Genomic DNA, 17072 nt, shown 5'->3' on the forward strand with positions numbered 1-17072 from the left:
AACCGGGTGGTGGGTATTGGGGAGGGCACGTGTGGTGATGGGGACTGGGTGTTGTGCGCAACTGATCAATGTTCAACATTGCATCAAAAACTAAGGATATATTGTATGCTGGCTAATTGAACAAAATAATAAATGAAGTAATAAAAAGAAATTAAAAAAACAAAAGTCTTTGTCAGCAAATGCACTCTGGTTACTATCATAATCTTACCCTTCTCTGAAATCATTTATTTCGTGACTTCATGTTGATACAATGAGAATTTAAAGGAAGATTTTTAACAATGAAACTTGCCAAGTTAAGGTATCTGTTCACCTGTGTAAGTATATTTTTTTGTATGTGATGGTCTAACTCAGAGGAGCTTCTCCCTAGCAGCTGGGTCATGCCACAGCGGTCAACACAGTGATGCATGCTGGAGGGTAGACCCTTCCATTTGTGGGTTTAATATTGGAGATACCAGATAGTGATGAGGCAGCACAAAATTCTAAGATACATAATACTGTATTTTTCTCCTATTCTGTAGATTGGGAAAGTTGAGGTTGCAGTGAAGTTAAGCTATTAGCTCTAGCTCTTCTGGTTTGTGGTTTTGATTTGTTTGTGGTAAAATACACATAACATAAAACTTTTTAAACCATTTTTAAGTATACAGATCAGTGGCATTAACTAAATTCATAATGTTGTGTAACCGGCACCATGATCTAGTTCCACAATTTTCCGTCAACGCAAACAGAAACTTTGAACTCATTAAAGGCTAATTTTCTATTCAGCCTTCCCACCAGGCCCTGGTAACCTCTCTTCTACTGTCTGTATGAGTTTGCCTATTTTGGTACCTCAAGTAAGAGGACTGCTACCATATTTGTGCTTTGGTCTGGTTTATTTCATTAAACCTGTTTTCAAAGTTTATTTATTTGTATCATGAGTCAGAATTTCGTTTTTCTGGCTGAATAATATTCCATTGTATTTACCACATTTTTTGTTTATCTACTCATTGCTCTTTTTTTTTTTTTAAGATTTTATTTATTTATTTGACAGAGAGAGAGAGACAGTGAGAGAAGGAACACAAACAGGGGGAGTGGGAGAGGGAGAAGCAGGCTTCCTGCTGAGCAGGGAGCCTGATGTGGGGCTTGATCCCAGGACCCTAAGACCATGACCTGAGCCGAAGGCAGACACTTAATGACTGAGCCACCCAGGCGCCCCACTACTCATCTTTTGATGGACCCTTGGATTGCTTCCGTCTTGTGGTTCTTATGAATTTGTATACCATGGGTATACAAATACTTGTTTAAGCCCCTGCTTTTGGTCCATTTGGTATATACCTTAGAGTGGAACACAGGGTCGGTCGTATGGTAGTTCTATATTTAACTTTTTGAAGAGCCACCAGATCGTTTTCCATAGTTAATGCATCATTTTACATTCTGACTATGAATTGGAGAGAGTTGCAGTTTCTTCACATCCTCACTAACATTGTGATGATAGCCATGCTAATGGGTGTGAGATGGTATCTCATGCTTTTGATTTGCGTTTCCCAGAAGACTTTTGATGTTGAGCATCTTTTCATGCACTTATCGGATATTTGTACTCATTCCTAGGAAAAATGTCTTTTTTAAAAAAGATTTTATTTATTAATTTGAAAGAGCAGAGCAAGAGAGAGCACAAAGGGGGAAGTGGCACGCAGAGGGAGAAGCGGGAGCAGGGAGCCTGATGCAGGACTCGATCCCAGGACCCCAGGATCATGACTTGTGCTGAAGGCAGATGCCTAACCAACTGAGCCACCCAGGCACCCCGGAGAGAGATCTTTTTAAGTCCTTTTTCCACATGGTGTTAACGTTTTGAATTAAGTTTTTTATTCCTTGGTTTCACTTCATAGTCCTATGTATTAGCTTTCTTAAGGGTGTATTAAGAAAATTGGATTGAAAGTGGGGAGGAAAGTTTTGTTTCAGTGAAAGATGTTAAAAAATGACAGGTTTTTTTGTTTTGTTTTTTAAAGGATAGATTTATTTGAGAGAGAGTGCATGCATGCAAGTGTCAGGGAGGGGCAGAAGTAGAGGGAAAATCCAAAGTGGGCTCCCCACTGAGTGTGGAGCCTGACATGGGGCTCAGTCTCACAACCCTAAGATCAGATATGTACTGAAACCAAGAGCTGGACCCTTACCCGACCCAGGCGCCCCTACAGATTTTATATTTTGAAGCAAAATTTTTGCTCTTAATGTTTTCAAGTTGGTTGTGTGCTCCCATGCAGGTGGCCCAGGCAGGCCACTCCACCTGTCTGACTGGAGTGAGGAAGGCCTGAAGCCTTCTATCTCCTTTGAGATTGTAAAGGGAGGAGGAGGAAGAGGCAGGGTGGGGAATAAGACTCCTTCCTCTTTCATCCCTTTATGTTTTAGAAAGGCGGAGAACTTTCTCCCATTTTTTCCCACCCCCTTCCTCTACTGTGTTCTAACTCCTGAAACTGAAGTTGAGGGCAGCCAGAGAGTCAGGTAGCAGCACAACTTCAACCATTGTCTTCCCGACCGTGTTTTTTCCCCGTTGACACAATGCCCTAACTGGTGTCCAGCTTCTTGTTCTTTATACATACCCTAAGTGCTAGGGGTGGGGGGTCTTTCTTAGATTGTGGATTAAATGGGCTTTAGTTTGGGGCCCAGCCTAGGAACCTAATCATCATTAATAACATTTCTCTAGGAAAATGAATTTTGGGTTAGAATAAATTTCCAGGGGCGCCTGGGTGGCTCAGTGGGTTAAAGTCTCTGCTTTCGGCTCGGGTCATGATCCCAGGGTCTTGGGATTGAGCCCCACATCGGGCTCTTTGCTCAGCAGGGAGCCTACTTCCTCCTCTCTCTCTCTGCCTAGTTGTGATCTGTCTCTCAAATAAATAAATAAAATATTAAAAAAAAAATTCCAAATGAGTTTTGAAGAATACCGTGCTCGTAGGTTGGGGACTGCCTGTCCCAGCAGTATGGCGCAAGGGGGTATGATGGGTTTCCTGGGGTTGAAGGAGGACATGTAGTTGCCAGGGCTGTGGAGTGGGTCAGACCGTGGGCTTTGGAATGAGCAGGTTTACATCTGAATCCCACTCACCTATTGCGTGCTTGGTGCCTAAGCTTCCATCTTGGAAATAGTGCTGTTCACACACATGGATGTGGGTAGAGTGTCTGAATGCTGGTTGACTCAAAGTGATGAGGGCGACGTGAGGGTTTTTCCTGAGTCCCTGATGTGTGTTTGTGCTACATCAAAGTGCAGCATCTTACCCAAGTTTTCCTTTGTACTGAATTGCCGCTGATGCAAGCACGGAGCCTTCTGACTTGCTTCTGGAGTATTGAGGGCACATCCGGTCCCGGCTTCTGTGGTAGCTGGAGTGATCTGAGCTCTTTGGATCCTTCCCTCCTCCATCCCCCACCCCCGTGTTGCAATGGGACTTGATGTTCTCTGGTGTCCTAAAACGTTTTAAAAGTTGGGTTCAGAGATGTTAATTTCCAGTGATGTTCAATTCATGATTATTTTTGCTTCTGGGAGGATTTCTAGTCTTTCTGTATGTTTCATTGTGCAACTTGTTCTCGTGTGTCTTCACTGGCATGTCAGGGAATAAACAGATGAGTTTCTCAACCCAAGTTAACTTTTCAAATCAAGTAGGAGGAAGGAGGGAGCGTTCTGCGTGTGTGTTGCACATGCCTAGGGAACTGGAAGAATGATTCAGTTTCTATTAGGTGGTTTGTGTTTTGTAGGCATGTATTTTTGGAGGAGATTGAATCTCCTTTTGATTCTCTAACATGGATTAAGCAGTCTTGTCATATAATCACATAATTCTCATGCCACTATATTTTTAAAGACCTGTGTTGTTGTTGTTATTATTATTATTATTTTTGCCCCTTTCTCCTTCTATCCCTTTGATTTTTTTGTGATGATTGGCAAGCGGTTGAGCAGTTTTAGGAATTGGGAGCACTCCTCCAGTTCTTTGCTCCATTGAGTAATCCAGTGTTCTCATGCCTAGATCATCTGTAGCATCAAGAGATACCGGGTTTAAAAATGTGAAACATAGGGTGTTTGGTTTAGGGTGTACGTTCTCTCTGAAGAAAAATGTAATCTGTCTTGAGACCCAGGAGAGGACTGAACGTCCTGGCTCCTTATCATAATTGGCATCAGCGATGGTGGCCGCAGTGCTTCCCTTGTATGACATTAATGCAGATGAAGCTGGCCTCGGGACCAGATGATTTTGTCTCAGTGGACACACATGGCAGTCACAGTTATGAATCACTTTTATCTTCTTTGTGGTGTAGTTAGTGGAAGATAAAAAGCAAGAGGGATTCCGGCTTAGGTAATGCAAGTAAATACTGACTCTTGTTTTCACTGATAGCTTTGGGACACAGACTAGTATGTTGCATCGGTGCAGGATGTCCTTGGTGTTTTGCTTTGTTTTGTTTTTAACAAGTTTTCTGTAGTTTGTCTCGAGTTTGTACAGGTTTTGCTTTTGGTATCTTTGATGTTCTCACTGCAGGATTCCGCTGTAACTCAGTGCCATTTCCCCCAAGATAGTTAAATGCACAGTGTTAAAGAGGATAAAAATTTGTTTCTATCCCAAATGCACCATTAAAGAGCCCCTGAGAATAGAGTTGTGAGATCCTGGTTCTGTCTCCAAGCAGCTGTATGATCTTGCAAGTCCTCAGGGCTGTTCTACTTCAGGATTCTAAGGGCACTGTTAGCATCCCCTTCCATGTCCATGGTACTGCTGGGGTGTGAGCCATGACCCCTAGAGTCCGACCACAGGGGCACTGTTAGAAATCCTGACTCCCTAGACCACCATGTATTTCACAGAATAAGGTTGGGTAGAATGAACCCCGATGCCCTGAGCACACTGGGAGAGCCCTCCACCATCCGTGGTAGCCCCTCTTCCACAACTGGGCCCGGTTTCCAGGAGAATTGTAAAGGGATTTTTGTTAACCAAAGTAGTGTTTTATTTCCAGAGAACGGATGTCATCATTAACAAGACCGTTGCTCTAGGAAAATGAATTTTGAGTTAGAATACATTTCCCAATGAACTTCGGGCCTCCCCTGCTTCTCCACTGGGACTGCATGCCCCCGGCAGTAGAGCTCAGGGTCGTGTATGACATGCATCAGGTTGGAGGAGGACATGTTCTGCAAGGGCTGTGGTGAGGGGCAAGTACAGGTTTGCAGCTGGATCTCATGGCTGGAGTGTTTGACCTCTTATGCAGACCGCCTGCCTGCAAGACTCGTGGGCAAGCATTTCGGGTGTCTGTGTGGGACAACCTGTTGTTGGGATTTAAAAGGCATTCATTTTAGGGCCTGTATTGACAGTTGGGAAAAGTCACAGGTTCAGTCACCCCAGTACTCCTAATGCAATTACTCTGGTCCAAGATGCCGATTAAAGGACTTCTAAGTCTTCCGATTTCAGCTTCTATGAAAGAAATGTTGATCCAAAAACTATAATCTGTAAAGAATGGGTTTTGCTCATTGGAACATAAATATTTTTTACAATTTTGGTATTTATAGAAGATTCCCAAGATGATTATAAATATTTGAATAATTATGAAGCAAATTTATTTGTACATAGGCCCCTTATACATAAATCATTTGATAAACTGTGAGCACTCAGAGTTTCCTGTGTGTAAAGGCTATGAAAATCGTCAGATTTTCTTAGTATAGGAAGTAATATTGCTACACTAATAGAAATTGAGAAATCAAATTGTATGTAGATTAATAAAGATGATACCTTAAATCTGAATTACTATTTTGATACAGATACATACTTAAGATGTTTTCTTCAACTTTTTTTTTTTAATACAAGTCCCTGGAATATTCTGGGTTCTTTAATTAAGAAGCAGTCACCCAGCAACAGTGATTGCTGATTTAATCTGACAAGCAAAAGTCCCTCCTATTTGCAGAAATGTTCTGAATAGACCAGTAAGTTGCTTGCTGTACAGAACTTTGCTTTTGTTTTGTTTTCGGTCTCACTGTAAGTAAGGTACAATATAACCAAGAAACATCTGTGTTCAAGTTTTCCCCTTTAGGCTTCAGACAAATCTGTGATGTTTTGTTGGCAAAGAGTCCAAGGAAAATTCTTTAGTTGGGGCAGGGGTTGAGGGGTGGGGATTACACTCAGCTTTATTGCTGCTGCAAGACCCAGCTGGTCTTTGAAAAACCATGATCTCCTGCGAGGATTCACTGAATGGTCTGGTGTTTGGATTTCTTTTCGTCTGTTTGCAGTTTCTGTTCTATGAAGACAGTTTTTTATATACAACCACAAACCATTTTATTTTGGGACAAAAAACTGGAATAAGACCTCTCTTAATTTCACAGCTGCTCATTTTGATATTCTCAAAAATGTAGGTAAGTTACCTTGATATAACTGATTTAGGGCATTTAAATTAAGCCAAAGCTTCAGAGTTAACTTTTAGAAGTGATAATTAAAAAAACAATAATAAGCTACTGTTAAAAGCTTACATACTTTTCATCTCCTTAGATTTTGTGATATTTGTAGTAAAACATCCCTACTTCATGGTAAATTCTAGAATATGTAAAAATGCAAAGATTACTATGAAACAAATGTGAGTACACTCTTACCTACTTTTTGGGGAGAGGATTTTTTTTTTAAAGATTTTATTTATTTATTTGACAGACAGAGATCACAAGTAGGCAGAGAGGCAGGCAGAGAGAGAGGAGGAAGCAGGCTCCCCACTGAGCAGAGAGCCTGATGCGGGGCTCGATCCCAGGACCCTGAGATCATGACCAGAGCTGAAGGCAGAGGCTTAACCCACTGAGCCACCAAGGCGCCCTGGGAGAGGATTTTTTGAAGAGGAAGAGAGTTATGTGTGGTGTGCTGTGTTTTGTGCTTATGTTGTCAAATACCTAAACTCTAAGAAACATGTAAAAAAGTCTATATGTTAAAACAGACTATAGTCATTTTATGGTTCCGTCTGCAGTAGCAGGGAGCGTGGTAGGAAATGATAGGTACTTTGGTGTACTGTCATCTGAAATATCCAGATGGTAAGTTTTTTTGGTTTTAGCTCTGAGGCGGAGGGGGAGGATCAAGTGTAAGAATCAAGAATAAGTGAATGAGGCAGAAGGGAAGGAGGGATGGAAGGAAACTTAGAATTTCTTGAATTTTGAAAATGCTTTGAGTATGTTTATCCTGGCAATTTGCCTTTCACAGTATCTTAGCAACAAGATAGGAGGATTGGGGGAACACAGCTTTGTCATTGATGCTGTCTTATGACATGTTTAAAGAATATAGGATGTCCTGAAACCGTTATTTGTAAAGGCAGAGGCTGGAACATTTTACTTAGGGAAATGATGGACTAAGCGTGCAGGAATGTGGTTTGAAGAGTTTGTGAATGTGTGGGGTCATCCACATGGTGGTTTTGAGGTTTTAGGAAATTCTGAAGCCAGAAAACCTTGGAATAATAAAGTCCAGGAATTAGAATTCTTGAGCCTCAGTAGGTTAGTGAATTGGTTTTCTGTTGACTCTTGAAGGTAGACTCTAGTTAGGTGCTTTTCTTCAGTGATGGTATCTTTGTCATCATCAACTAGGGGCCTCACATTCTCTACTACCCTGAAAGGCTTCCAGTCGTATAGTAGGAATTACCTCAGACTGTACTACGTGGTTAAAGAGTAAGCCTGTTTTCAAATGCCAGTTTTCATAAAAACGTGACCATTGGGGGGCACCTGGGTGGCTCAGTGGGTTAAAGCCTCTGCCTTCGGCTCAGGTCATGATCCCAGGGTCCTGGGATCGAGCCCCACATCGGGCTCTCTGCTCTGTGGGGAGCCTGCTTCTTCCTCTCTCTCTGCCTGCCTCTCTGCCTAGTTGTGTTTTCTCTCTGTCAAATCAATAAAATATTTTAAAAAAATGTGACCATTGGCTTAAAATAAACTTTATTTACCCACAAGATTTAAACAGAATATCAGTTAATTATTTAATCTTTACTAGTGTAAAAATAGATATTTTCCCTTGGATTCTTTTTTTCTGGAGTGTTTATCAGTTTTGAGTACTTTGGTATGCCCTCTGTCTTCTCACCATTCCCTGTTACCTGCTGGTGGTCTTGTAACTGGGATGGTTTTGTGTTTTTTGTTTTTGGAGGTAAGGGGCTTGTATCTACTTTTAGGATACTTGGGAACATTTGGTTGTTCCTATAAAAATATTCCAGTTTTTCAAAATGCAGGACCTTAAAGATTCTTTAAATAAAACCTCATGTACTTTTGAGGGTGGTTGAGGAAAGAGAATGATAAATGTTTAAGTTTTAATCATTTCACCACGGCATAAAGTTTCTCTGATAGTCTGTAGTTGAGTAGTATTTTCACTTAAAAACCTTTAAGTCTGGGTGTTCTAGAAAGAAGTAAATTACTTTTCCTTGGATGACTAAACTAAATAGTATTTGTCTTTAAGCTTAATATTAATTTTAATCTAGAACTTTTATTTGTTCTTTGAACTTTTCCTTTATCATTGCTCAGAGTGGGAAAACAAAAACCTTTCAGCACCTTTTAGTTGAAACAAACTAAAGAAAACAGCATGGAAAGCTCTTGGAATTAAGCTTTTAGTGTAAATTACGTTTTGTATCTACCTAATATGTGATTATTTATGCAGCTTTCCGGTACTGTCTGTTGTAGTTTCCTTCTTAAAAAATTAACATAAGTGGAACGGTCTTTTGAAATAATGTTTTATTCAACACTTGTGTGTTGGGTACTGAGTGTCTGCCAAGCTTTCTGCTGCTCCATGCAGAAAGCAGAGGTGAGCCTTCTGGCTTTGTCTGGCATGGCGTCTCCTCCCACCACTGTGTTCAGATCCATCCCAGCAATTTCCTGCCCTTGGTCTTTCCTCCTTGGGACATCTTTCACACTTCATTCAGCCAAGCCAAAATGTTCATATCCATTTTAACAGCATTGGCAGACTCCTGCTGTTCCCAGAATAGAAGGCAGAACCTTGAGCTTACCCAACTGCTGCCCTGGGTCCCTCCCATGACCACTTGGAGCTTCTTACTCTTTCCAATCGGTGTGGTCATTTCAGAGCCAGTACAATTTCTTCTGATGGAATTGCCGACCTCTCCACCTCAAGGTGTTATTTCCCCTGACTTCATTTGGCACACATGAGTCTCCTATCAAACGTGGTGTGTTGGTTACCTCTGTTGTATATGGATCTTCTCTCTGGTGAGGCGCTCACCTTGTTGCAAACACAAGTGTTCGCAATCCAGTCTACAACAGCCCTGGTTTGTATGCTCCGTGTGCCCTGGCACGTGGTAGACATCAAACACATGTTTCAAACAGTTACCCTGGTTGTATTCGTTTTGTAATTTGAACAGTGCACGGTTTTTGATTGAATACAAACTTCGGTCCAAGATCCAAATGCCCAACTGCCATCAATCACATGTAAGATGTGAACCATTCAAGGAGTTTTTTTCATTGCTAACTAATACCAGACTTAAAACAAGCTTGATTAGGGCTCCTGGGTAGCTCAGTGGGTTAAGCATCTGTCTTCAGCTGAGATCATGAAGTCCTGGGATCGAGCCCTACTAACCCTAATCCTACATCAGGCACCCTTTCTCAGCAGGGAGTCTGCTTCTGCCTCTGCCCCTCACCCCACTCATGTTCTCTCTCACTCTGTGTGTGTGTCTCTCTCCGATTAAAATCTTTAAAAAAAAAAAATGAGGTTGATGATCTTTATGAAAACAAATTAAATTTCAGAATGGTTCACAGTGATCCATGAGCTTTCCTTAAGTTCTGTGAGCCCACTGCCAGAGTTGTCATAACTAGTGCATCTGTGGCTATATCTAGCCAAGTCCTTTCAGAATATAGATCTGAGCTGAAGACATCCTGGTTTCTAGAACACCTCTACTTAAGTATAAATAGATAATCCTGGAGATCTAAGTGCAAACCCATTCTCTTTTCATTGAAGAGCCCTGATCTGTGGAGGAGGACATTGGATCTGTGGTGAGTGTGGCAGAGATGTCCATTTGCCTCTCAATCCGTTTTTTCCCCCTCTTTTATGTTGATAGAATCTTGAGTGGAGTATGTGTAGCCTGTATTGATGTCCATTTCTCAGCCTGCCTTGCAAATGGGTGCGGCCATGTGGTTATGCTATGGATCCCGAGAAAAGTGTGCTGTTTCGGGAAGTAGCTTCCACACTTGTTGCCTTTCTACCCTGCTCAGCAAAATGCAGAGGGTGCTATTTTGGGCCATAGGTTGAGGTCATGCACAGCAGAGGAATGAGAAAGGTAGAGCTGGGGTTTCTGACAGCTGGGTCACTTAATCCTAGACAACCTATGCAGACTTCTGCATGAGACAGAAATAAAATTTGGTCTTTTGCCACTCCGGTTGAGGTTTGGTCTCCTGGGGCTAGACTTTGAATTGAATCCTAAATACTATAATATGCTCTATGACTTTGGGCAGGGAGTGTCTAGACTGGGGAAGTAGGAACTGCCTAGAAACATGGTACCTTCTCTGGAGTTGTCAGAGATTTGGCTGATTATGGTCTAAGAGGATTTAATGTCAGATTAGGATTCAGAGTCCATGGACAGTTTTTAAGGCTTCCTCTAGCCTGAGACTCAATGACTTTGAAGTGTTTGGTTTTGTGTTGATAAATTACTGTATTTCATTACTTCTAAAATAGATGTTTCCACACCGGAATGTTTCTGTTACTGGGATGTTTCTATAAGACAGCCTCTTAGCTTTGGCATGTAATCAGAGCAGTATTTGACATTGGACCTGATGGTTCATAGGCATTCCCTAAAGTAGCTAGAATTAGCAGCCAAAAAATGTTGAAGCATGAATACTGGCTTAAAATGAACAGGTTCCAGTAACAACCAGGATTCCTGGATTGAGCAGTAGCAGAAGTGACTCGCTTCCGGTTCAGAAAATGGTCCCTTGCTGCTCAAGTTTGTGTTTTCTTCCTGGAGCCCAGTTGGTGGTCTCTCTTGGCTTTTCCTAAGGTTCAGACCAAGAACAGCTAAGCTATTTAGGATTTAGGAGGAACTAAGAGAACAGCCTGATTTGGAAAGCCGATTCTCTATGGAAGGAGGAAACAAGATAGATAGTAAAGGTTTGAAATACTCCTTTTACCTAATTGTCCAGTTTGTGACCTATGGTCAGAGTTAAGACGAGTGGTGCTAGAAGGGTTATAAAAAAGAACAGCCCACCTTTTATTTTCAGAGGCCGTCGCTTTCCCTCTCCACTAATTTTATTTACTTCCATCTTTTAAATAAAACAGGACTGTAAATATTGTCTCTGTGACCCAAATAGTATAGTATTTTAATTTTTTTTGTTCTTTTTTTTTTTTTTTTGGCCCTGTTTTTTCTCTTTGACTATCTGGCAGAAATAGTTGACAACCTCCAAAAGCACCCTCAGATTCCTCTCTGTTCTCTTTTTCAGCTGTTAGAACTTTTCAGTGTATACCAGTTCTATGTTGTTCCCAGAGACATCCTTAATGGACCTTTGACTTCCTGCTGCCATATGGGCTGTTTGCCATCCAGGTGTAGGACACAGGGTCACCCAGGTATTGCCGGGGCATCCTTTTTCCTTTGTCCTCTTGGTTGACATTCGTACCTAGTTTATTTCCTGTTTCCTGGATGACACTCAGACCTGGCTTAATTCCTCATTCTGGTGGCTTTCATTCTTAAATTCCTGAGAAAGCATGTAAGAGGTAAGACTGAGGCTTTCTTTGCCTAAAAATCCCTTTATCAACATTCCTATCTCATGTATGGTTTGGCAGGATTGGAATTCCAGTCTGAAAACCCTTTTCTTCCAGAAATTTGAAGATAATGCTCCATTGTCTTCTAGCTTTCAGGATTGTAGCAAAGTTTGTCATTCTAATATCTGGTCTGTATGTCCTTTTTTTTTTTTTGGCCTCTGGAATATTTTTCAGCACAGTCATTAAAAGATGAGTAGATGAGTACAGGGCATACTGCTTCGCTTGGTCACTTCCTACCTACGTAAAGCACTTGGAAAATCTTTCTGTGAGTGAGTTACATATTGGCTGCTATTAGTAGTCATAATCCAGCTATTCTAAAATATCACAGTGAAACTCTGGTAAGATCTTGTTCATTTATTGTGTAGAACAAACAGTGCACCTCTTTATTTTGGAGACCTTGTCCTTTGGCTCCAGGAAGAATTCTTGTATTACTTCTTTGGTTATTTCTTAGCATGAAATATTTTTTTCCTCATTTGATTAACAGTATCAGTTGAACACTGGATCTCTTGGATGAAGCCTTAATTAAAAAAAAAAGAAGAAAAACCCTTCTCCTTTTGTACTCTTTGGGTGTCTTTTGTTTAAATTTTTAAACTAGGTCTTCTAAAAAATTTTAATTACAGATTTTCATGTTAATTTTTGTATTTGTATTCTCTGCTTATATTCTCTGCTTATATTACTTGAAACATCCTGTTTTTGCATGAATATGATAAATTTTTTCAAGCTAGTAATGATCCTCCTTGCCTGCCCCAATTTTCTCTAAGAATTTTTCCTTGTTTTCTTTCTTATCAAAGAATGTCCTCAAATATTACGTTGATGCTTGGCTTGCTTTTTAAGAGCGAGTTCTCTGGACTCAATTTAGTTTTTGCCGAGAATAATCCTCTCCTATTTTGCCTATGGGCTATCAGCCTGATTATAACCTTATTGTGGAGTGGAGCACAGGAAGTAGGCTGGTAGTCCCATGATTCGGTCTGCAGAAGAATTTCATTACACTTCCCTGTATGCACCCCCGTGCCTTACCCTCATCCTTCCCTAGATCTAGTAGCTCTAAATTTGGGATGTCTAATCAATTTCTTCTAAGATTATATAGCTGTTTACTGAGTGGGGGTAGTTGTCCAAATGTGCAGGGAATTGGTAGGTACCGGGGCGGGGTGGGGGGGGGGGGGAGGGATGTCCAGTGGATCCTTACAGAGAATTCCAGGCAATCTCTCCACCTTCTGTTATTCATGTGTCCAATTCCTGGACCTTTCTGGGATTGTGCAGGGCATTCTGCCTTGCATCCTGTGGTATGTCCTCTGTGACCTTGTTTGACCTCTGTAAATCATGCCCGCTTTCCAATATTGAGGTTTATGATTGAAGTGTCATATACTATTGAATTCTTTCTGTTTCTTTTTTTTTTAAGAATTCTTTCTGTTTCTTAGTTTGTTTTTTCCTATTCAAGAAATCAAATATTTAAATTTGTGATAATGACTTCAAATTAGGAAGTATAAGGATGCTGGGAGCATATTTTAACATTGTGGAAAGAAGTGGAAAGATGACCTTCCTGGTTTAGGAAGTACAGGGAAAGATCTTGCTCTCCATTTTTAGTTACAGAATGAAACATTTTGGAAGTGCTCTTTTGTTCATAACATTTATCATAACTTTCTGTATCACTTTTATGACTGTGCATTGCACTCACCAAACTACCATCATACTCAAGGTTAAATTTGGCCTTTGAATCCTCCAGAGCCATTAGTGAGTTTTATTTATTTTTTATTTTTTTATTTTTTAAAAGATTTTATTTATTTGACAGACAGAGATCACAAATAGGCAGAGAGGCAGGCAGAGAGAGAGGAAGGGAAGCAGGCTCCCCGCTGAGCAGAGAGCCCAATGTGGGGCTTGATCCCAGGACCCTGAGACCATGACCTGAGCCGAAGGCAGCAGCTTAACCCACTGAGCCACCCAGGTGCCCCCGTTAGTGAGTTTTAAATGAAAAGAACTTGTGGAAATTCAGAATGGCACTGGAAGTCTGTTTTGATTTTTATTGTTAAATTTATACCTACTGAAATTCTAAACTGAAGTATTAAAACATCTGCTTGCAAACAGAATAAATCTTAAGGACCCAGGTCTTTGATTTTCCTGGACCCCGTGGGAGATCAGGACCTCCATGAATGACTTAGACCAGTCACAGTGTACCTCTGAGCTGGGTGGCATCTTCCCCTAAATTACATGGCCACCTGTATGAACTCGGGTTTTTGGTCAGCAGGGAAGAAGGGCGGGATGTGTCATAGGTCAGCACCTAGCGATGGCTGCTGTAGGATTAGAGGTTATGGGAATTTCGGGGCACAGGAGCCCAAGGAAGGCTGCAGCTGTAGGAATAAGCCGAATGGAGGAATGGGGCCTGTTTGTGGCCTGCAGATGAGTGGGACTGGTACATTTTCACTTTTCTTCCGTGTCTAATCAAGGAAGGGGGTTAGTTGCGTACGGGGTGTACTTGTGTGTGGTACTCTGAGGACACGAATCACTCATCAGTTGCCAAGTTTCTGATCTTGTTTTTAAAGTTGCAGATACTGGTGAGATTTGCTTTTGCTGGGGCACCTGGGTGGGTCAGTAAGTTAAGCATTTGCCTTCTGCTCAGGTCCAGGTCCCAGGACCATGGGATGGAGTGCCGCATTGGGCTCCCTGCTCCTTGGGGAGTCTGCTTCTCCCTCTGCCTGCCACTCCCTCTGCTTAGGTTCTTTCTCTCCCTTTCTCTGACAAATAAATAAAATCATAAAAAAAGAGAAATTTTGTTTTGCTAATAAAATGTGCTTTCAGTTTTATGGTCTTGACCAGCCATACCAACCTTGTTGAATAAATTCACTAAAATGGTGCCTAGTGTCAGCTGTTTTCATATGGCCTTTAAAGTCAGAATTAGGCTTTTTTTCACAAGTATTTCTTCACTTAGACTGTATGATAAAGCTATCATATAACTTTTGCGAATTGACAGGGGAGGATTTGTGAAAACCGGGAACCAATTTTTAGTGATATTTTCATGTTTGTTACCAGGTAATTTAGGAGTCTTATTGTATCTGGTTTTATGATTGGGTGTCTTAATCAAGATAAGTATTAATTGACGATACCCAGAGAGTTGAGATTACACTGTTTTTGCACTAATTAACTTAGCTACTTTGCTGAGTCAAGACAGAAAAATGAAATAAAAAGAAATATATTCTTCCATGAGGGTATCGTACAGGCAATTGCTCAAGCTAATGCATCAGAGAAAGGACTAGAGCAAAGGTCAGCATACTGTGGCCTGAGGGCCAATTCTGGCCTGCAGCCTGTGTTTTGTTTTGTTTTTGGTGGTTTTTTTTTTTTTTTTTTTTTTTTTAAGTTGTTGATGGGGACAGGCCCATGCTCATTCACTTACTAAAGGTCTGGGGCTGCTTTTTTCCCCACAGCACCTGAATAGAATAAATGTGGCAGAGAGTGTACGGAGCATAAAGTCCGACAGACTTACTGTTGGGCCCTTCCTGAAAATAGTTTGCCAACCCTTGGACTAGATGAACATACGGAGATTTCTTGGAATTAGAAAATTTAAGAGGATTGAAGGATAAAGAACAAGAAGGTTTTTCAATGTGTAGGAGAGGCATTGAGATTGCTGTTTGGGTATAATTTTCTTCCATATCAATGCAAGTACATAGAAATTACCTTTTTCCCTGTCTTTAGATATTCCTGGCTTCTATGTCTGAATGTTATCAGTATAAGAGGAGGGGGCAAATGGAATGAGCTACTCTGTTTGTATCCACAAGAATTTGTAGATCTTGTGGTTTTCTCATATTTAGGAAGCGCTTTTTAGAGAATCTTGTTTTGCCAAAACAAGAGGTGACTAAAATGATGGAGTTCTTAATGGTTACTCCTTTCTTTCAAAGTAATTATGGTATTATTTAAGAATATAACTTGCTTCTCCCCCCTGCTTCTCCCCCCCCAAAAAAAAATCCTCTTAGAAATAGGCTCAAATACTAATTTAATTCTTGTTCTCTTGGAGTCCAACTTGGTAATTTTTTTTAAAAATATTTTATTTATTTATTTGGTAGAGAGCGAGCAAGAGCACAAGCAGGCAGAGCAGCAAGGAGAGGGATAGGGAGAAGCAGGGAGCCCCATGCGGGGCTCGATCCCAGACCCTGAAATCATGGCCTGAGCTGAAGGCAGACACTTAAGTGACTAAGCCTCCCAGGTGCCCCCAGAATTGGTAATTCTGAGTGGTGGACAATAATCTTCCGGGCAGGGATTAAGGGAATTAGGCTTCTTCGATCCCGTGGTTCCACTTGGTTCATCTGTGTCCAGGTATGTAAGGAGGGAACATCTAGGGAGGATCCTATGTGAGTTTTATGGTCCAGGCCTAGAAGGAATATGGACAATGTCTGCTTACATTCTGTTGGCTAGAACTCATGGCGTCTGCCTGCAAGAGAGGTAGGAAAATGTCTGTGTGCCAGGAAAAAGATAAAGAAATGGGTTTTGGTGGCCAGCCAGTCTCTGTCACAATTACTGGTCGCTACCGTCACCTTACATTTTGAAAGGAGTCAGATACTGGTGACAGACAGAAGCCTTCAGTTACTTTTTTATCTTTTTTTCCTTTTTCTTCCCTAAAGGCTGTGAATCCCTAATAAGTGATCTCTGCTGAAGTGGTATCGTTGGGGCAGAGGAACTGTAATGTCACGCAGGGCAGATTTTAGTGAAGATCCTATTTTGGTACGATGTGCCGTATACTGAATGTTGATCAACCCATGTTAATCTTAGAAGTAAAACTGCCAGTTATTTTACCAGCAAAAGATGGGTCTATTGGGGAATAAAAGAGCATTGCAATCCAGCAGAAACAAGCCGTGTCAAAACTGTGGGCAAGTCCGGGAAACAAAGAAAAGAGAGGCACACTTTCTTAAGGAGAAAAGGGGTCCATTGGAAAGGATGTTAAGATCTGACTGAAAGTCCACTAGAGGAAACTGGGCATTCAAAGTGTGGTGGCTTCACCTTGGCTGACCTGTTGCCCCGGGAATGGGGAAGGCCATTCTTCCTCTAGCTGGTGTATTAGAGTAGTATACACATGCAAGGTCAAGTACGCCCCTTCCTGTAGCGTCTGCGGTAGTAGGGCAGGCAATCTCCCCCTACCAAAACCTCCTGACTTCATTTTAGTGAGATTGCCCATTCCTGATTTTCCCACCTGTCGTGGAAATAAATTCTTACATCACTTTAATGCTTGGCACAAATATTTCCAGTTCGACCACTGCTGGGCAAGCCGTAAGATGGCGCTTCCCAACTTTGCTGAGATTGACTGTTGCCCTGGGGCACGCTGTGGTGAATGGTGAGCATGAGTCATGTGTGTCTCTGCTTGGCAGGGGCTTTGAGTGAGTGAGCACTTGGCTCTGCTCCTTTCCCAGT

General features: G+C 41.4%; 1 protein-coding gene across 5 annotated transcripts in view; it reads left to right on the forward strand.

Moving 5' to 3' along the window:
- The window catches only part of MTUS1 (microtubule associated scaffold protein 1), a 166384-nt gene that overhangs the window by 20718 nt on the left and 128594 nt on the right, over nucleotides 1-17072 (forward strand). The window lies entirely within an intron of this gene.

This window comes from Meles meles, chromosome 2, assembly GCF_922984935.1.
Source record: "Meles meles chromosome 2, mMelMel3.1 paternal haplotype, whole genome shotgun sequence".
NCBI classification, from domain to species: Eukaryota; Metazoa; Chordata; class Mammalia; order Carnivora; family Mustelidae; genus Meles; species Meles meles.